Here is a 22,351-nt window from a genome sequence, read left to right as displayed (position 1 = left end):
AGAGTTCTTTCAAGTTCTTAAATAATTTAACAGTTCTGTAATGATACACATATATATATATATATATAGGATGAGTATCATATATATATATATATAATATATATAAACGAAAACATAAAAATCTTACGTGTCGCGATGTGGTCGCTCCCCCTTTTTGTGGAATCATCAGATTTGCTTGATTTTTAAATGGATACTTCTCATGCATTTGACCCGAATTCACGGGTATGGGTCTTACCAAACCCAGAATTTTCTTAAACGGGTTATAACATCTCATTAAATTAAAATTTATTCTCACCAAATTATTGATGTGAAAATCCTATAAAATAAGATATACTAAAAATTATTATATGGTTTTTTTTAAATATTATTTATAATTAAGAAACAATTTTATAGTAAAAAATAAGCAAGTCTTGGGTCTTACCAAACCTAGATAACTTTTAAATCGGGTTATAACATCTTAATTATTTGTGAAACCTTTTTATCATTAAACTATAAGTATATTATAAATTTCATTACAATAAATAAAATTAAACCCAAAAAAGTATATAAATATTAAAAACGAGTAATGTAAAACAGCCCGTAATATGGGGGATAAAAACTAGTATATATATATATATATATGTCTTAGGTTGCTTAACAGATAACCAAACATTAATCCCAAGGGGACGGTAACTTGGTGAAGTCAATGTACAATCTACTTATCTTAAGAACAAATAAATATAAACTTCTGGTTAACAAACATTAGTCTTGAAAGAGATTAGTGGTAACAATATCCACAAATTTAATTAATTAGTCTCATCCAAAATTACTAAAATATGAGTTAAAATATGAGTTAATGAATAAAGTCAAACCGTTGGTTCATTAAATCACACTCCAAATCAAAACTAGAGGAACGTTACACGAACAAAACTCAATGAATCCACTAGTAAATCTTATGGGCACCATGGACTTCTACCCGGACCACCATAAAAAAACACAGGATCAGCAATATCGTAGCAACAATACTTGTCTGCATTAACATCAGTCCATTCGGGCATCATCAAAGGCCCATGGTTTTGTTCAACCCGCATGCGCGACATGGTCCCACAATTGTCAAAGATTGCCGGGGGTGTTTCACCATTGCCCATAGCCGTGGCCGTGTGGGGGTGTGTCTTGACCCTGGTGCTATAGACCTCGCCAACCCACTTGACCTCGACCCCTTGGAACTTTAACAACTCAAAGAGCTCACTCGGCCAGTACCCTATGTCGATATAGTTGCCATATCGAACCCACCAGTTGTTTGTCTCCGGGTCCTTGTAAATGTGAACCGTGATTACGTATGGTAAACCGTAGGGCTTAGTTACCAGATATATGGCTGCACCAAGGGCTATCTTGTTGTTCACTTGAACGAATCAGGGACAGGTGAGGTCAAAGCATCCTGTTGTTCTTGAACCATCAGCCTGCACATAATTCAAACAACTTTTCTATCTTATAGCTAGCTAGGTTTAAAGGAAAATCTGAATGGATGAGAGTAAGAAGGCATTTAGTTACCGTCCAATAAATGGTTAAAATAGGTAATTTACGAAAACACCAATCAAGCTATATATATATACTTCGGAAGTCCAATTATATATGAAAGAAAGACTTACCGCCCATCCGGTTTCAACAAGTTCAAAATCATAAGCACCACCATTCTTAACGACAACACGAGAGGTGCTATACTCGTCTTCCTTCTCAACGTAAGGAGTCCATACTTTCATGTCGACTTGAGCCCCTGAGTAACTGTATCCCTCTGTTATTACCTCAGACACCTACGTACACATCATCACCAAAATAACAAATATATAAAAGAAATTTTATCAAAACACATATCTCCTGTAACAAATTAATGTTGATATATATATTAATTAATCTGGTCCTTCTTCATGCACCCTAACACTTTTGTTTGGTATCTAAGATTCTAGGTAAGGGCACCAAATTTTGACTTCATTATATCACTAAAACATATTTAATAAAACATACTGCGCGCGCGCGTATATATATATATATATATGTGTGATAAAGACCAAAAAAGAACTCCTTCGTGTAAAAACACTGAGAATCACTATCAACCAATCAATTTTTTTTCCCATATGTATTATGTATGTCTCACTAATATATTATATGTTTATGGATTTGACATTATTTGGGGTGTAAATTAATTAAAGTCATTGGACACTAGGGATAAATAATGTCCTGGGGTATCGTTTGTAGAAAACTCATAATTTGTTAGATTGGTAAAGTAATGGATAAAAATCAGTATTTAGTGATATAGGGATTTAGTTGAGGAATAATTAAGAACTATAATTATAACACTAATGCAAAAAAGAATTTGACAAAACAAAACAGAAATAATAAGCCTATTAAATAAAAACTAATGATAACCAATGGAATTGAGTTAAAGTGTGTTACCAACCGAGTGATTCACCAGGGAGTTTGTGGTGTTCTCCAGTGTTTTACCCTGATACCTTGGTTCACTAGGTTTCTTTCTCCCATAGGCATGACCATCTTCATTCATAAACTTCTTGTGAATTCGTCGTATAGGGATTGTTCCTTTAGGACAACTTCCACTTCTTTGCCATAACTGTGATGTTATCGTTATTGGAGTGTCTTTCTTTTTTGTACCTTGAATGTTTTCTAATTTCGCCATAGTCTCACTGCTATATTAATGTCCACACATGCATTATTTATTTAGATGATACTAAACTTTTAAGTCATAAAGGATTGTGGTGGATTATGGCTTTTCACTAGTAATTGTACGTGTATACATAATGTAACATATATATATGCATTTATGACATGTATGATAAATTAAGATGCCTACCTAGCTAGTACTTAATTCATTCTCTAGACGTACACACCGAAACACATCAACAATTGTCTTCTAGAGAAGCACGTGTTATGGACCCAATCAGCCCAGTTCAAGAGGCGAACAAAGCGAAACGACCCAATTCGTGTCTAATCGATTGGTTCACTCAATATATGAGCATGACGATAGGGAGAGCAGAGGGCATGAATGAATTTGATGAAAATGTTATTCTCATCATCTTCGTATATAACAATAGTCAACCACTTATTTTAAAAAATTAAAATTGTGGCCAAATACTTAGAGCCGGTCGACGGTCGCTACTTGTAGGGGAGAGCGCGAAGGGCAGAGGGTCGACTTGACTTTTGTGCGGTCTGGTGAAGTGTCGATTGCAATTGATCAAGGGTTTTGCTGCTCGCTTAATTTTTTCTTTGTTAATTTTTATTGTGTTCAAAATTAACATTGGGCATAATAAATCATTAGGTATAACAAAATTGGGCCTAGTTACTACAATATCGGCTTAAAGAATAATACATAAAAATATTGGGCTAATGGACTTAACTTAATTCTACGTTTTATATAAAGTTAAGACAGAATTACAGAGATTGTCCTTTAAGTTTGTATCAAATTTCATCGCTTATCCTTTATTTTTAAAATTGATATGATTTGTACTTTACGTTTCTACATGTTACACCGTTTGTTCTTTGACCCTAACCTAATTAGTTTTTGTCGTTAATTAAGTTAGGTCATGTGACTTGCACATGAGAGCAAGTTAGTCAATATATCTATTTACTAAACAATTATTTTAACAATAAACTAAAAAGAAATATATATACTTTTCAAAAAAAAAGGACTTATGTATATATTATGTCTCGTGTTCTTAGCTAAGATCAAGTCCAATAAGAGAAAATGTGTCGTGATTAAAAAAGTCAAAGCAATCCCAAGACAGTGATGGCGTTTCCCCTAGGGGTGAGCAGAAAACCGAATTAAGCGAACCAAAACCTAATTAACCAAAAACAACCGCACTGAAAAAAAACAAACCGAAGCATTACCCGACGGTTAATTTTTTGTTTTTTGTTTTTTTTTTTTTTTGAGAAATCGAATTTTCAGTTTCAATTCGGTTATCCATTTAAAAAAAACGAAAATAACCGAACCGAAATGATTGATGGTGATAAATATTATCAAGGTGATGGGTAATGGACTAAACTTTGAACATAGATAAGATGATGAATGAAGATTGAGACTAAAATTATAATGTTTTTTAATTAAGAACTTTATTGAATGTTAAACCCTATTTAGTAACTTTGTATTCTATAGGTCCACGTAAAACGTGTTTAGTTTTTTTTTTTTTTTGAATTAAATATATATGTGGTACTCTAATACGTTCTTATACAATCTTAAAATATGCATTTTCATTTATTTATTTTTTTTTGCAATGTTTACACAGAATTGAAAAAAAAACGAAAATAGCCGAACTGAAACCGAAAATAACCGGAAAACGAAAATCGAACGGTTTGTATATTCAAATAACCGATTACTTCGGTTTCGATTTGGGTTTCCCCTAACAACCGAACCGTGCTCAGCCCTAGTTTCCCCCACTGCAATTCGTGAAATCATGGTTTATTCCCCTTTCTCTGATTGATTTCATAAATTGTGTTGTTGATTTGTTCGTACGCTTATTAATAAAGATATTTGAGTTAGGCTTTGTTTAAATTAAAGTGACAATAGCGAAGAGGCTGCAGCAATGGCGTGGTGGTGGTGTAGAGAGAGAGAGAGCATACGTAATTCTTTTTTCTTTTCAAAAGTATATATATTTCTTTTTAGTTTTTATATTGGAATGATTTTTAACTAAATAAGGAAATTGACTAATTTGCCCTCATGTACAAGTCACATGACCTAACTTAACGAAAAAAACTAACCAGGTTAGGAACAAAGGACAAACGATGTAATATTTAAAAATATAATGTACAAATCATATCAATTTTAAAGATAAAGGATAAGCGATAAAATTTGATAAAACCATAAAGGCCGATCTTTGTAATTTTGCCTAAATGTAATATGGGTCAAATTTTGAAAGTTCATTTGGGAGGTGAGGGTGGGGCGTAAAAGTTTATGGGGGTGTGATCGAGATTTTACGAGTATATAATAACTAAGGAGGGCAACCGTCCACTTATCCAAGAGTAGGTATGCCACTGGTGGACTTTGGTGCTTTTTGTGATGACAGTTTTCGATCATGATATCTTCTGCCACCTTTTAAAGCTTGAGTCCTCATACTATTTAGCTGACCCATTATTTGTTGGTAATTTCTATATTATTAGGCCCGTAATGTGGATGTGATCGGGTTGATTTATTGGGCCTATGATAATTCATTAATATTGTAATGAGTTTATGTGGTTTGCATTTTTATTTACTCCGGTTTGGATTTTGCTTCACCAAAATTCCACGGTTCACCTTCTTCTAACAAAAGAAGTTCAATGTCCTCTACAAACAAACACACGATATCTAGGTAATCCTCTCGTATTATAATAATAAAAAAACTAGCACAAAACTTGAAACTTGGCCAACAAGTAATAACCAAATATAAAACCTAATTTTAACCCCATAAACCCCTTACAACATTAATGGATTTCCATAGGCCAATAGGTCCAACCCGGTCACCTATATGTGACGGGCCTAATAGTATGGTAATTACCAACAATCAGCCCCTAATTTCCTACTCGAAATTAAGAGATCTTCAACGCTGAGCAATCTTCTCATCTCATCAAACTTCATTCAGGCAAGTGCTTTCGTAAGAATGTCAGCTCATTGTACCTTGCAACTAATGTGCTCGACCGCTAACAATGCTAACTTTACATCAACATGATGTAATTGTCATCCTTCAGTAGATACAATGGCAATGGCAATGACCATACGTGTGGTTTCAAGTCTCGTCACCGAAGCAAAGATCTAATCAAAATCGACTTCGGGTTGTTGCACATAACCCTTTGCCACGAGTCTTGCTTTATATTTATTAATTAAATCATCTACATTTCTTTTTCATCTTCAAAACCCACTTCAATCTTATGGCTTTAGCCCCTCTTGGTAACTCAGTCAACTTCCATGTGTCATTTCATTTAATGGATTATAGTTCCGTTTGCATTGCCTTTATCCACTCCGGTTTGGATTTTGCTTCATCAAAATTCCTCAGTTCACCTTCTTCTAAGAAAAGAAGTTCAATGTCCTCCACTCCCGAACATATGACATAATCATTGAACTTAACCAATGTGTTTGGAATAAGTTAAATTCTGGTTCATTAAGTGTTGTTGTCGCCAAACCAGTTGCTGTTGGTGTTGCTAAACTTGTTGTTGAGTTGTTGGAATTAGCGACCAGAGTATCAGAGTCTGTCGCTAAAAGTGTTGATAGGTTGTCTGAATTAGCGACAGAAGTCGTCGCTGATTGTATTGTGAGAGAGATTATTGTATTCGGGTTTTGTGCAAGTTTCTTGATTATAATTATACGAGAGGTTTACCTAAATATCGTGTGTTCGTTTGTGTTTCTATTATCAATTCGTTCTTGATTATTGATCATAAAACCATAATCTCATAATATTTGGTGATCTTTAGCTTATTACATGAATTGCAATAGATTACGCCGCATGCTCTTAGACATTTAATACTTTCAACAATTAGATAACGCTTGGTATACAAGAATAACATGGGGATAAAACAATTCATTGTTTGGGAACGAAAAAAAAGTGGTGTTTGGTTGCTTAATAAAATGGAATCAACCATTACATTTGGTATCTCATTCCATCAAAGTCATTCCTTCTCAACCCCCTTCTCTTTTTTTTCATTACATTCCTCATTCACCCTACTTTTTCAACAACACCACAACCTAACAACAAAAAACACCACCACTACCACCACCACCACCTTACTAGCGTTACCACTGCCACCGCCGTCGCCATCATAACCACCGCAACCATTGTCACTACCGTCGCCTGACCATCATTCCCACCATCACTGTCGCTGCCTAACCACCACCACCTAACCTACCATCGATCTCCATCGCTACCAATGCTACCACCAGTTGACCACCCCCTCCCCACCACAACCACCATCCCTGTCGCCTGACCGCCACCACTATCACCACTACCATTTTTGTCGCCGGAGCTACCACCATCGTCGTCATTGCAGTTTTTTTATTTTGGTAAAAGAAAATTATTATGAGATCAGAGTGTTTTTATTATTTCTTTTTCATTTCTACATTTTTTTTGGATACCAAACAACATAAATTAATAATTTATTTCACTCTTATAGGTTAACAAAACAAGACAAATGAATGGTAATAATTCATTTCATTCCCTTCTCCATTCCATTCATTTTCCCATTCCACCCATTTTCATTTCATTACCTCCAACCAAACATACCCTTAGTCATTGTGAAATTTAGATTGGTGGTGTTTATCACATAAACTACCTTTGATCGTAAGACTCCATGCTATGGGCGCGGTGGAGGGCGGCCTAGGGGCGCGGAGGGCACGAAACACCGTCGGGAGAATAGTCTAAGGCATAACTATTTTTAGGAACTAGTTTTTTTTAACTATAGAGAATAGAGATGAAAAGACATTTTATTCATATCAATCATACATTACACACATTTATATAGTTTTACTAGTTGTAACTGACGTAGAATTATGAATAGAAGAATTATAGTACATTATATATGTCCATTATAATTATTCATGACGTCTTTTTAGATTATTTATGTTATCTTCTTCTTATCTATTTACTTATACGTTAACTATTTTTGGTTTCGTTTTGTAACTTTTAATGAGCGAATAAAAAAAATTCGTTATAGAGAATTCGTAAGTATACAAACCTGGATTTTATGAGTCTTTAGAGCCGGATGGTCAAAACATGATTGCTTGTAGATGTCAACACAATCAATTACGTCTCCATCTTCACTCTATATGTATACACGCTGCGTTTATTTTAGTTTTCTTCAAAATAATGCTAAAACAAACACTTTTAAGATAACATTATATTATACTTTCAATACTTCTAATACATACATATAATATAAACACTAACAATCTATAAAACATATGGTATTTCAATTTTAAAATAGATCATCTAATCATTAACTTTTACCAAATGCAGTTTCAAGTATTCTCTGTTAAAAGGAAAATTAGATTTATTAATCTCACCTTTATGAGGTTGACCAATAATAACCATATTTCAGAAAATTACTGTTACCGGTCTCATCTTTCATTTTATTTTTTTTATTGGAATCATTTCAAATCAATGTTTTAGGGTTTTTTATTGAAAGAAGGATACAAGTATTGATATAAAACTTATCTTAAAACGGTCTTTCAAACGGCTTAATTTTTGTTAATTGAAAGTTTAAACACATGAATTGAAGCACCCTTTTGTGGTTTGGAGCATCATTTGAAGATAAGCTTCACATAACAGAGTTAAGGCTTTTTTTACAGGAGTCCAATGAAACAAAAATAGCATAAAGGTGAGACCAACAAGAGTAACTGAGATATGATAATTATTAACCGACCTATGAAAAAATAATAGGATTAGAGCATTTGCAACTTGTACCCTAAAATTGTCAGGATGTTTTGTAAATTATAGAGTGTGGTAGAGAGTTATTGTGAGTATATAATAGAGAAAATGTTATCGAGAAAGTTAAATTTGGGATTTCAATTTTTATACTGTATTATTTTATAATATTTTTTAAAGTGGTTGTGAGTAAGACAAAAGAGAAAATAATAACTAAATATAGAAGTGTATTATTTAATTAAAAATAAGAAAATAATATATTGATTTTAGTATAATATATTGATTAATGGATTTGGATTGGAAATGAATTGAGAATTAAAACAATGCAATTTTCCTGAAAAAAAAAGTTGGTACAAAAGGTTTAGAACTACCAAAATACTTTTCGCTTTATGATATATGGAATATGTTGTTTTTGTGGTTGTCGTAGTCTTATTCAAAGGGTTGCTTCTTGATGTTGACGTGTCCTCCATTCCACCACAAATTATGGAGCAACATAAGTATATTCCAAATGACAAAAGTAGCCTCCACTTTAATCCCATTTACTATATAGCTTCGGTGGGTATTAGTAAAGGAAAGGACACTCTAGGAGTTGTGTGTTTTGTGAAGGAAATAAAATGGATACAATTATAAAGTGGTGTTATGTGTGGTTTTGCATGTTTCTCCTTCTAAATCATCCAATTGACATTCTTTTCATTTAAAAAATGAATTTGATTTGATGTTCAGATTCAATTCCTATAGACTTGTTACTTAAATAAATATTTTAGAGTTTAATGCTATATAATGTTAATTAATATGGAACAGATTGTTGGGCCATTAAGCTGGAGGTGACAGAAATGAGAATGCTACGTTGGATGTATGGGCACACAAGGTTAGACCGAATAAGAAACGTCGTGTTTCGGGAGAGATTAGGGGTGGCGAACAGACAAGATAAGAGAGTGGAGATTGAGATGGTTTGGACATGTGAAGAGAAGACAAACGACGAATCTTGTTAGATACATAGAAAACATTACTATAGAGGGGAGAAGAGGTAGAGGAAAACCTAAATTGACTTGGGATGAGAGGATTAAGCATGATTTGATAGATCTAAACATCTCCGAGGACATGGTTGAGGATAGGAATGCTTGGAGAAGTAGAATTAAAGTTAAGGATTTTTAGGGAGAAAGGAATACCTTAGGACTTTTATTTACCTTATTTTAGTCACACACCATAATAATATTTTCTCTACATAAATAGTATTAATATTATTATTATTGTTATTATTATTTTTATTACTATTATTATTATTATTATTATTATTATTATTATTATTATTATTACTGTTGAACTCTGATCTCCTTTGTATTGTTTCATACATATGTACTTTAGAGCTGAGGGTCTCTCTGGAAACCACCTCTTTATCCATGTGGATAGAGGTACGGTGTGCCTACATCCCACCCTCCCCAGACCCTACTTATAGCTATGCTATTGGTGGGACTTTACTGGGTATGATTGATTGATTGATTGAATGTTAATTAAATAATAAATAATAATAGATGTATACTACGGTAATAATCTTACTATACTAATAAACAAAAATAATGAAGTTTACTTATCCTAATCACATTTAATCATAACATAAAATTCCTTTCGAATCTTCTAATCTCTCTTCTCTTTAATCTATGCTGCCCATGGGTCATAGGCGAAAATAATTTGACGAGCAGAACTCCTACCTTATGCGGATATTCGCAGTTGTTATGCCTAAGCTTGTACGAGCAGCACTTCTACTCTATGTCACGTACTAGGGCTTATACCGTACAAACACCCCTCGTCTCGTGCTCTTTGTCTTTACTTTACTTGAATCTCTTAGTCTTCCAATCTGGTATCTTTCAATGAATAAGTTGGTCTAATGTAAAGGGACCCCACCCTTGTTCCTATTAACCACCATTGAATTTACCTTTTAGTTGTATTGCGTATATACACTAATTTTGTCATTCCCTCATATAACATCATAGTGTTGCCACTTCAACAAATAATGATGGTTGTTGTTGACAGTAGCGGATCAACACCTTAATTCGTTTACGCTTACTTGCAATTATAGATGAGTATAGTCTTATAAGACTTTGGCCGAACACAAGAACAAGTGTGATTTTATTAACGTTCTATGATAGGTCGAACTATTCCTTAGCTAGAGAATTGCTAAGTAATCTGACACGAATGCGTTATCGGTATAATGCTCAGAAATAAATTTATCGACTACAACTTCTTAGGACGTTACATAATCGAAGAACCAGACATTAAAGTATTTTGTATTAACGAATCGTCACTGTGAAAATTTAAGCATTTTAATGAAAATTCGTGTGGTTATGCTTAGATAGAAAATATTAAATGATTATAAAGATTTCATCGAAAGTGTGTGTTATACACATAAATTGTCATGTTATCCTATTTTGAGTTTTTCGGGCACTAGCTTATATAAACTAGTGAGTTTTGTCATAAAGCGTATAATTAATGAAAGTTATTTAAGCACATCCAATCATATGTTAAAAAGTATTATATAATACTTTTGGCACTAGAAATTAAACCTTAAACCTTAGTTGGATGCTTGTACAGTGAAGTCATATTAAGTTATACCAAGTACTTTCGTTATAGAAAATTGTGATAATACTTCACACACAAGTCCATGAAATCCGAATATCACGTATATCTGTATATACGATTCATCTTACTAAACACAGTTTCACCAAATTATATATAGTAACGCCAAACTGTATATATAACGATGTCGAACTGTGTGTAATACTTACGTGCCACCCTAATCGTTTCTGATTGCATTCTTTAAAAACGTTAAGGAGTAACAACTCCTTGTCAAACAAAGATAGTGTTAAGGTGTTATCCTTTGTATATTCATCAACTTCATATTCTTCGAATACCGTGCAACGTTTGCAACCGGAATATTCTAAGATTCTTAAGTATCATTGTAGCTACGTCTACAAATTCTTTGAACCTATTGTGACATCAATGTTTTCATAATCTATTTGACTCCAGTGTACAATATTTCCCAACCTTTTATGGTACATAAATATTTAACGTTTAGGTCCTTTATATAATGACATTTAGCATTTATTTAATACTGAATGAGTGTTTGTGCTTAAAGTGTAACAGATCCCTTAGACTCTAAGAGATAATCTTAGGACAAAATTCTTTATGACTCTTCCTAAAGAGAAGTAATATAAAGAAAAGGTGTTTGCTTTAATCTCTTTTCAAGACGCGAAATGCACAGAACTATAGTAGTCCTTCTGATGACTGGATATTATCATTTCGGAAAAGAATAACTTTAAAGGATGGTAAATATGGATGTGGATATCGACAAGATAAATTACTCCTCATGTCAGAGAAAAGATTAACATCAAAGAACCAGTGCTTAAACTAGAGCCAAGATATGATGGTTTACTTTGATAGACTTATCAAAGTTTGTGTGTGTCCTTACATAATGAAGTAGAGTGTGTGCTTATGCACAGCAAAGTTGCACTCATAAATCAACTACTTGACTTATGATCTGGAGTTAATTAAGGATATTGATAGAAAACCCCATACCATGATAACTAGCTAACGCTGTCATCTCAGGGAAGATAACCATTCGATCAAGAATAGATATTTTCGTTAATACCGACTAAAGATTTTATTCAAATCAGAAACGTACACCTAGTGCGATAAAGAATTTGAAAATGTATATAACGGTAAGTTACTTACAAGATAGCAGTTGAAGCCAAGCATTAGAATGTTATAGCGTCTATGCTCAGTCAAATCTCGAGGACGAGATTCCAATAAGATGGGGATAATGTGATACCCGGCAGAATAAAAAGTATTATTATATTCCATAAACGAGATTAAGACATGTTTAGGCCGGATTAAGTGAAGATTAAGACCCATAAGTTAAATATAATATTTTAAGATAAGAATGAAGGCAATATATATAATAAAACATGTGAGAAGTGAGACGTAATAATGAAATTCCGTGATAAATGACGAGAGAAAAACGTTTTTTGTTAAACGTGTGATAATTCAACCCGGCATTCGAGAAGTGTCCAGGAGTGAATCCATTTGAATATTTTAGAAGATCGAAACCGAGAACGCAGGCGAAAACGTGGCTCAATTAGGAGTTATAACGAAGCGGGAAAATACAAATTAGTAGTTTTGACACGATCGTTAAAGCACAAGTACCGATGAGCTTGTAAAAGTTGATATTATCTTCGTATTTGAGTTTATTATTTAGATAAAGTAAGTTAAATAGACACCATAAGTGTGGATGAGTTGTTTTTGGGGAAAAATAACACTAGGTTTATTAAGTTCGGAATAACACGAAACCAACATTAGGTAACAATCGTCAATAACTTATTAACAGAAATAATAAGTTAATGAGACAAATTTATTAGTCGAGAACGGAATAAGAATAAGTATTTTTGACTAAATGTATTTGGAAAATACAACGTCACTCGAAGTAGCGGGTTCGTTGGAACGAGAAACCAAAACGCAATCGAAAAACTTGTTTTCAACCGGCACCTATATAAGGAGTGTTTACCCCCACTTTTGTAACATCCTAAAATTTTATAATGTTAAATAAAAGAAAGTTATGTTTAGTGATTTCACGTTTAGTTATTTAATGTCGAGTAAGGGAACGGGTCATGGGCTTAGATTACGTAAGATGGGTTAAATGAGAATGGGCCTTGGGTCCGTGGGCTTGAGAGATATAAATACCCATCCCAAGCCCAAGATATCATTTTATTTCCATCTTTCTCTTTTACACACTCAAAAACACACACATAACCGACCGAGATCCGAAGTCGAGACCCGAGATTTTGCTGGTAGATCTGAGTTGGAAAGGTAAGAACTAATCCCGCAAAGCTAATATTACTGAAAATGGTTAGGATTTGAGCGGTTAATCGGACCCGAAACACAACTGCCCAAATCGGACCCCTAAAACGTCGATTTAGGCCGATTTGATGGTTGGGATTTGTAGGCGCCGATCATACGATTCCTGTGGGTACCAAAATCGAGTTATTTGGCTAAGAAACGAAGAGTTATGGGCAAACAGATCTACAGCGCGACAACTTCGCCTTCATCTGGGCAACTTCGCCTTCAAGCGATGAACTTCGCCTGCAAGCTAAGTTCGCCTGATGAACTTCGCTGCAAGCCAAGTTCGCCTGATGATAAGTTCGCCTGATGGCAACTTCGCTGAAATGGTAACTTCGCCTAAGGTTTAACTTCGCCTAAAAGCAAGTTCGCCTGAGGTTTAACTTCGCCTAAAAGCCAAGTTCGCCTAAGGTTTAACTTCGCCTGAAGCCAAGTTCGCCTAAGGTTTAACTTCGCCTAAAGTGAAGTTCGCTTAGAAAATAAATTAAAAACCTAATGGAAAATGTGTTAAGGCAGTTATCGAAAATAAAATTTTTCCAAGCTGACCTGGCAGCTTAACCCACGCCAGGGGCTCTGCCCCTTGGACCCCGCTAGGGGCTGCCGCCCCTAGAACCCCGCTGCCAGGGGCGCTGCCCCCGGACCCCCGTTCGTGTGGGTCATATATAGATAGAAATACAAAACGAGTAGTAGTAGTTAATTGATATGTGTAAATATTATACAGTTAGCCGAGCCCAGTTAAAGAAAGGAATTACGATCAATGGCGAGCGTAACAGGATCCAGGTGAGTTTCTAGCCCCATTCCTTGTTATGTTTTCGGGGCTGTATGCATACTTGATGTGTTGTTAATACATTTATCCTAAGTGATAAGTGTATGCCATATGTGATATATGTGATATGTATGAATGATTGCTTGATGGTCGTGAACGATCTTCGATATTGCACGTACTGTCAGGTTGTAACGTTATAAAGCCATATGTGATATATGTGATATGTATGAATGATTGCTTGATGGTTCGTGAACGATCTTCGGATATTGCACGTACTGTCAGGTTTGTAACGTTATAAATATGGCAAGTATGATATGTATGTTTATGTGTATGAACGTAATAAAGTTAATAAAAGAAGGAAATGGACGGTTGTATGGTTGTATGGTTACGAAAAGGGTACCGAGCCCTAATAATACTCGAGGTATGATGTATGGTTGTATGGTAACGAAGAGGGAATCGAACCCTACTAATATTCGAAAACAAGGGACCAGACCCTAATAATATCTGTGATGCTAGGGGACCAGACCCTTATAATAGCTGTGATGTTAGGGACCAGACCCTAATAATATCTGTGATGTTAGGGACCAGACCCTAATAATATCTGTGATGTTAGGGACAGACCCTAATAATATCTGTGATGTTAGGGACCAGACCCTAATAATATCTGTGATGTTAGGGACCAGACCCTATAATATCTGTGATGTTAGGGACCAGACCCTTATAATATCTGTGAGGTTATAGGGCGAAAGGCTCTTTAAAACGTATGATTATGAATGTAAAGAAAGTATGTAAGTAAGAAAGAAAGTATGTAAGTAAGAATGAAGGCATGAGTACTTGTGTGTGTATGAAAGAAAGTTATGAGGTTAAGTACGTATGTATGTAATAAGGTATTGTATGGTATTGTATGATTAACTAGAACTCACTCAGCGTAGCTGACTTTTAGTATGCACGCAGGTGAGTAGGTTGAGACAGCTGCTTGAGTGGAGGACACATGGCAGAAGACTAAAGCTGGCATCTGAAAATCTGATATGTTTTATAAGTTATGTTTTGATTTTGAAAGACAAGAGGAATGTTTTAAGACTGATTATGAATTGATATGTAATGTTTTATGAAAGTTTTATATTCCGCGTAAAGTTTTAATTAACTCTGATATTTAGAACTGTGTTTATGAGTAATCCAACACGAAAGTAGGGTTACCGGTGACGGGGCTTACCAGTTGGTATCAGAGCAAAGTTCGAGAGATTTAAGCATCCTACATGCTTAGACTCGAACAGAGAATGGGATTTAAGTAAGAAAAGAAGAAGATGCCAGTTCAAGAATGCCATGTGTCACTCAAGCAAGATCAGTAAAGGTGAAAGGTATGATTAAATGATATACGTTAATGAGAAAGAAAAGATATGAGAATGGTACGGATAGGAATAATTGATTGTTTGAATTGACTAACTACCTTAAGTAGAACCAGCACAAATAGACTCATAAAAGGAAGTGTATAGGACACGGAAAGTAACGTGATCAGCTAATCACAACTGGCCACTGTTATTACCTGTTAGCCTTACTATCCTTGTACTAGATAGTTCCTTGAGTGATGATGTTTGTGTTTTCCCCTTTAGAATACTAATGGCTGGAGCTGGAGAATTGTTGAAACTGGGGGTCGCACTGGGCGTCGTGGCAGGCCTCGTCTTGTCCGGCAACCCTCGGTGAAGAAGCTTCCCACACCGAAGATGAAGGAAGCGCAGCTGGAGGAGACCAGAACAACAACGAGGAAGTTCAACTTAGCCCTGCAGTTCAAGCAGCCATCGTTCAGGCTGTAGTTGCTGCTGTGAAGAACCTGAATCCCGAAGGATCTGCTGGAAGCCGTGAGCGAACTGCTGAAGGGGCGGGTGGTGATGGTAGAAAGGATGGGGAAGGTGAAAGAGGGGCTCGAGTGGGGAGTAAGTCTGTGAAAGTCGATGATAGGAGAGGAGGACAAGGTGGGTGCAGCTATAAGTCCTTCAAAGGTTGTGACCCGCCTAAGCTGACTGGTTTAGGAGACGCAATCGCCACTCTCCAGTGGATAACGCTATGGACAAGGTTATCCGCATTAGCGAATGCCGTCCCGACCAAGCTTGTGGGTTATGCTACTCAGTCATTCGTAGATGAGGCTATGTATTGGTGGGAAAGTGTGGAGCAGAGAAAGACTAAGGATGAGATCAGAGCAATGAAGTGGGAAGATTTGAAAGAGTTGGTAATGAAGAAGTTCTGTGCAGATGCCGAGGTTGAAAGAACGGAGATGAAGTTCCAGAATTTAAAAGCCGGTATGATGACGCATCGTGAGTATACCACGGAGTTCAACCGACTATCTAGGTTGGTGCCTAACATGGTTGACACCGAGGTCAAGAGAATCAAATGTTATGTGAGGGGGGTTGCCACAAAAGGTCCGCATGTTAGTCAGGGCGATTCAACCTGCTACTTTTGATTCGGACTGTTGGACTCGCGGAAATGGTCTATGCTGACGTGGCCGCGGATGATAGGGTGGAAGGGACGAAGAGAAAGAGAAGAAAGGGGTCACTCCTGCTAAACGACCCGGGTACTCAGTTATGGAACTCCAAGGATAAGAAACAGAAAGTGTGGGAGAAGAGATCGTGTAAGACCTGCGGAAAGAGGCATGGTGGTGAGTGCAAGTGGGGTAAAAGTTCTAATGTTTGTCTCAAATGTGGAAAGGCTCATGGTGGGGAATGCAGAATGGGGTCGAATGCCTGTTATAAGTGCGGGAAGGTAGGGCATTATGCCAATGAGTGCAGTGCGAAGCCAGCTGTTACAAATGTGGCAAGACAGGCCATATGTCAAGGGAGTGCACTGAAGGTGTAGCTGCGAGGTAGTGGAAAGAAGGATGCCGATCAAGCTAGGCCCAAAACTAGAGCCTACATGCTGACCCAGGAACAAGCCAGGCAGATTCCGGATGTCGTCACAGGTACGTTTCTAGTGAACGATGTTTCCGCTTCTGTATTATTTGATTCTGGTGCGAATAGAAGTTTTGTAGCTACGGCATTTAGTAAACTAGCTAAAATGAAAGGCTGCCGAGTGTCGGAAACTTTTGTAGTAGAAACCGCAAGTGACACTTCGGTGAAAATAACAAAATGGTTAAGAATTGTAAGATAGAGTTAGAGGGACATGAGTTCCCTGTTACTTTGTATGTTATGGCCTTAGGAGGGTTCGATGTAGTCTTGGGTATGGATTGGTTGTCTGAGTTTGAGGCTCAGATAGTATGTAAAAGTAAAATGATAAGGTTAAAGTCATTGGATGGTAGTGCGGTGACGGTTTATGGTGATAAGGAGAGTTATGGGCTTAATGTCATTTCGATGATAAAAGCCGAGGGTTTGTTAAGGCGAGGGTGCGGTGCCTACCTGGCGTATGTTGTCAACGCTACGGCCGAGACGAAGAAATGAAGAATGTTCCTATTGTGCGCGACTACCCAGAAGTATTCCTGAGGATCTTCCGGGGTTGCCACCTGAGCGAGAGATAGAATTTCAGATAGATCTAGTACCAGGAGCCCAGCCCGTCGCGAAAGCGCCTTACCGTCTAGCACCGTCCGAGATGAAGGAATTGATGTCCCAACTGCAAGAACTCGTCGACAAGGGTTTTATCAGACCGAGTGTTTCTCCGTGGGGCGCACCGGTTTTGTTTGTGAAAAAGAAGGATGGAAGTATGAGAATGTGCATAGACTATCGTGAGTTGAATAAGCTTACGGTAAAGAATAGATATCCTTTGCCTAGGATTGACGATCTGTTTGACCAACTGCAAGGTGCAAGTTGGTTCTCACGAATAGATCTCAGATCAGGCTACCATCAGCTGAAGGTGAAAGAGGTAGACATCCTAAAACAGCGTTCCGAACGCGGTATGGACACTACGAGTTCCTTGTAATGTCATTCGGTCTAACAAATGCTCCTGCAGCATTTATGGACATGATGAATAGGGGTGTGTCGACCGATGTTGGATAAGTCGGTTATCGTCTTCATCGATGATATATTGATTTATTCAAAGAGTGAGTCTGACCATGCCGAGCATCTGAGAGAGGTATTGGAAGTTCTGAAGAAAGAAAGGTTGTACGCCAAGTTTTCGAAGTGCGCGTTCTGGTTAAGAGAAGTGCAATTTTAGGTCATGTGGTTAATCCGGAGGGGATTACCGTGGACCCAGCTAAGATTGAAGCGATAACGAATTGGAAGACTCCGCAGAATCCGACTGATATACGAAGCTTCCTAGGGTTAGCTGGCTACTATAGGAGATTCATCGAAGGTTTCTCCAAGATAGCCGCACCGCTGACCGGTATGACCCGAAAGACGATAGTATTCAATTGGGAAAGTTTCAGGAGGAAGCCTTTGAAGAATTGAAGAAGAGACTCACGCAAGCTCCAATCCTTACTTTACCCGATGGTGATGAGGATTTTGTTGTTTGTGCTGATGCCTCGCATCAAGGGTTAGGTTGCGTGTTGATGCAACGAGGGAAGGTGATAGCCTACGCGTCTAGACAGTTGAGGTCCATGAGAGTACTTATCCGACGCATGATTTGGAGTTAGCAGCTATAGTGCATGCTCTTAAGATATGGAGGCATTATCTGTACGGCACTAAGTGTACTATCTATACCGATCATAAGAGTTTAAAGTACTTCTTCGAGCAGAAAGAACTGAACATGAGACAGAGAAGATGGTTAGAATTGATAAAGGATTACGACTGTGAGATTAAGTATTACCCCGGTAAGGCTAACGTGGTCGCTGATGCGTTAAGTCGTAAGAATGAGGAAGTCCTTGTAACCGTGAAGTCATATAAGTTGATCATGAACTCAAGTCTTTTTGAAGAAATCATCAAAGTGCAGTCAGAAGTGTTAGTAGACGAAGGGTTAATAAAGAAAGAAAGGATTTATGGCCAGCAAGATGAGTTGATGGAAAACACTCATGGAGTTAAAACTAGATTTGACCGTATGTGGATTCCACGCCATGGTGATCTTAGAAGTCGAATCTTAGATGAAGCTCATAAGTCAAGGTACTCAATCCATCCTGGAGCTACAAAGATGTACCAAGACTTGAAAAGAGATTACTGGTGGCCAGGAATGAAGAATGATGTAGTGGATTATGTTAGTAAGTGCTTAACTTGCTTACAAGTCAAGGCCGAGCACCAAAAGCCTTATGGGAAGATGCAACCGCTAGAGATACCTGAGTGGAAATGGGAACACATCACCATGGATTTCATAACTAAGCTACCTCGTACAGCTAAGCATCATGATACCATCTGGGTGATTGTGGACCGTTTGACCAAGAGTGCTCACTTTCTGCCCATACGAGAGGCCATCTCGTCAGAAACGTTAGCAAGCTTGTTCATCAAGGAAGTGGTAACCAAGCATGGAGTACCGTTATCGATCGTGTCTGATAGGGATACACGGTTTACTTCGAGGTTCTGGAAGAAATTTCATGAAGCTATGGGGACGAGGTTGAACATCAGTACGGCGTATCATCCTCAAACCGATGGACAGTCTGAAAGGACGATCCAAACCCTTGAGGATATGCTACGTGCTTGCGTTTTAGATTTTGGTGGAAGTTGGGATGATCATCTGCATCTGGCAGAGTTCTCCTATAACAACAGTTACCATTCGAGTATTGGTATGCCACCGTTTGAGATGCTGTACGGTAGGCGATGTAGAACCCCGGTGTGTTGGGGTGAGATTGGTCAGAAGGAAATGGGAAGTATAGAAGTGGTTCAAGAAACGTCTTCAAAGTTCGATCAGATCAAAGCAAGAATGAAAGCCGCTCAAGACAGACAAAAGTCTTACGCGGATAAGCGGCGACGACCAATTGAGTTTAACGTTGGCGACTATGTGATGCTTAAGGTCTCACCTTGGAAAGGAATTATCCGTTTTAGAAAGAGAGGGAAGCTAAGTCCGAGGTACATTGGACCATTTTAAATTTTGTATCGTGTGGGGGAAGTAGCTTATAAGCTGGATTTACCCGATGAGTTAGAAGGAATTCATTCAACCTTCCATGTTTCTCATCTGAGGAAGTGTCTAGCTGATGACACGTCTCACGTGCCATTAATGGACATTGAGGTTGATGAACAATTGAACTACATCGAGCAACCGATAAAGATCGTTGATCGCAAGGAGAAGCAGCTTCGTCACAAAACTATACCTTTGGTAAAAGTAATATGGAAACACCGCAAGGGATCAGATGCTACTTGGGAAGCCGAGGATGAGATGCGCAAGTTTTACCCTAGTTTGTTTATGTAATAGTTAGGTTTCGGGGACGAAACCTCCTTAAGGGGGGAAGACTTGTAACATCCTAAAATTTTTATAATGTTAAATAAAAGAAAGTTATGTTTAGTGATTTCACGTTTTAGTTATTTAATGTCGAGTAAGGAACGGGTCATGGGCTTAGATTACGTAAGATGGGTTAAATGAGAATGGGCCTTGGGTCCGTGGGCTTGAGAGATATAAATACCCATCCCAAGCCCAAGATATCATTTTATTTCCATCTTTCTCTTTTACACACTCAAAAACACACTCATAACCGACCGAGATCCGAAGTCGAGACCCGAGATTTTGCTGGTAGATCTGAGTTGGAAAGGTAAGAACTAATCCCGCAAAGCTAATATTACTGAAAATGGTTAGGATTTGACGGGTTAATCGGACCCGAAACACAACTGCCCAAATCGGACCCCTAAAACGTCGATTTTAGGCCGATTTGATGGTTGGGATTTGTAGGCGCCGATCATACGATTCCGTGGGTACCAAAATCGAGTTATTTGGCTAAGAAACGAAGGAGTTATGGGCAATCAGATCTGCAGCGCGACAACTTCGCCTTCATCTGGGCAACTTCGCCTGCAAGCTAAGTTCGCCTGATGAACTTCGCCTGCAAGCCAAGTTCGCCTGATGATAAGTTCGCCTGAAGCCAAGTTCGCCTGATGGCAACTTCGCTGAAATGGTAACTTCGCCTAAGGTTTAACTTCGCCTAAAAGCCAAGTTCGCCTGAGGTTTAACTTCGCCTAAAAGCCAAGTTCGCCTGAGGTTTAACTTCGCCTAAAAGCCAAGTTCGCCTAAGGTTTAACTTCGCCTAAAAGCCAAGTTCGCCTGAGGTTTAACTTCGCCTAAAAGCCAAGTTCGCCTAAGGTTTAACTTCGCCTGAAGCCAAGTTCGCCTAAGGTTTAACTTCGCCTGAAGCCAAGTTCGCCTAAGGTTTAACTTCGCCTAAAGTGAAGTTCGCTCAGAAAATAAATTAAAAACCTAATGGAAAATGTGTTAAGGCAGTTATCGAAAATAAAATTTTTCCAAGCTGACCTGGCAGCTTAACCCCAGCCAGGGGCTCTGCCCCTTGGACCCCGCTAGGGGCTGCCGCCCCTAGAACCCCGCTGCCAGGGGCGCTGCCCCCGGACCCCCGTTCGTTGTGGGTCATTTATAGATAGAATACAAAGCGTGTAGTAGTAGTTAATTGATATGTGTAAATATTATACAGTTAGCCGAGCCCAGTTAAAGAAAGGAATTACGATCAACGGCGAGCGTAACAGGATCCAGGTGAGTTTCTAGCCCCATTCCTTGTTATGTTTTCGGGGCTGTGTGCATACTTGATGTGTTGTTAATACACTTATCCTAAGTGATAAGTGTATGCCATATGTGATATATGTGATATGTATGAATGATTGCTTGATGGTACGTGAACGATCTTCGGATATTGCACGTACTGTCAGGTTGTAACGTTATAAATATGGCAAGTATGATATGTATGTTTACGTGTATGAACGTAATAAAGTTAATAAAAGAAGGAAATGACGGTTGTATGGTTGTATGGTTACGAAAAGGGTACCAAGCCCTAATAATACTCGAGGTATGTTGCATGGTTGTATGGTAACGAAGGGGAAACTGAACCCTACTAATATTCGAAAGCAAGGGACCAGACCCTTATAATATCTGTGATGTTAGGGACCAGACCCTTATAATATCTGTGATGTTAGGGACCAGACCCTTACAATATCTGTGATGTTAGGGACCAGACCCTTATAATATCTGTGATGTTAGGGACCAGACCCTTACAATATCTGTGATGTTAGGGACCAGACCCTTATAATATCTGTGATGTTAGGGACCAGACCCTTATAATATCTGTGAGGTTATAGGGCGAAAGGCTCTTTAAAACGTATGATTATGAATGTAAAGAAAGTATGTAAGTAAGAATGAAGGTATGAGTACTTATGTGTGTATAAAAGAAAGTTATGAGGTTAAGTACGTATGTATGTAAGAAGGTGTTGTATAGTATTGTATGATTAACTAGAACTCACTCAGCGTAGCTGACTTTTAGTATGCACGC

The 22,351-nt window shown here is 37.6% G+C and overlaps 1 pseudogene; it reads right to left on the bottom strand.

The window, feature by feature from the left end:
• Window positions 1-932: 932 nt before the first annotated feature.
• Window positions 933-2,668, bottom strand: LOC143615328 (protein neprosin-like; annotated as a pseudogene).
• Between the last annotated feature and the right edge of the window lie 19,683 nt (window positions 2,669-22,351).

The sequence above is a fragment of the Bidens hawaiensis genome, unplaced genomic scaffold, assembly GCF_021521415.1.
Source record: "Bidens hawaiensis isolate Kalapana, Puna unplaced genomic scaffold, B.hawaiensis_p1.1 tig00042465_1, whole genome shotgun sequence".
Classification (NCBI taxonomy): Eukaryota; Viridiplantae; Streptophyta; class Magnoliopsida; order Asterales; family Asteraceae; genus Bidens; species Bidens hawaiensis.
The sequence above is the reverse complement of the archived record's forward strand: the minus strand, read 5'-3'. Positions and strand labels throughout refer to the sequence as shown.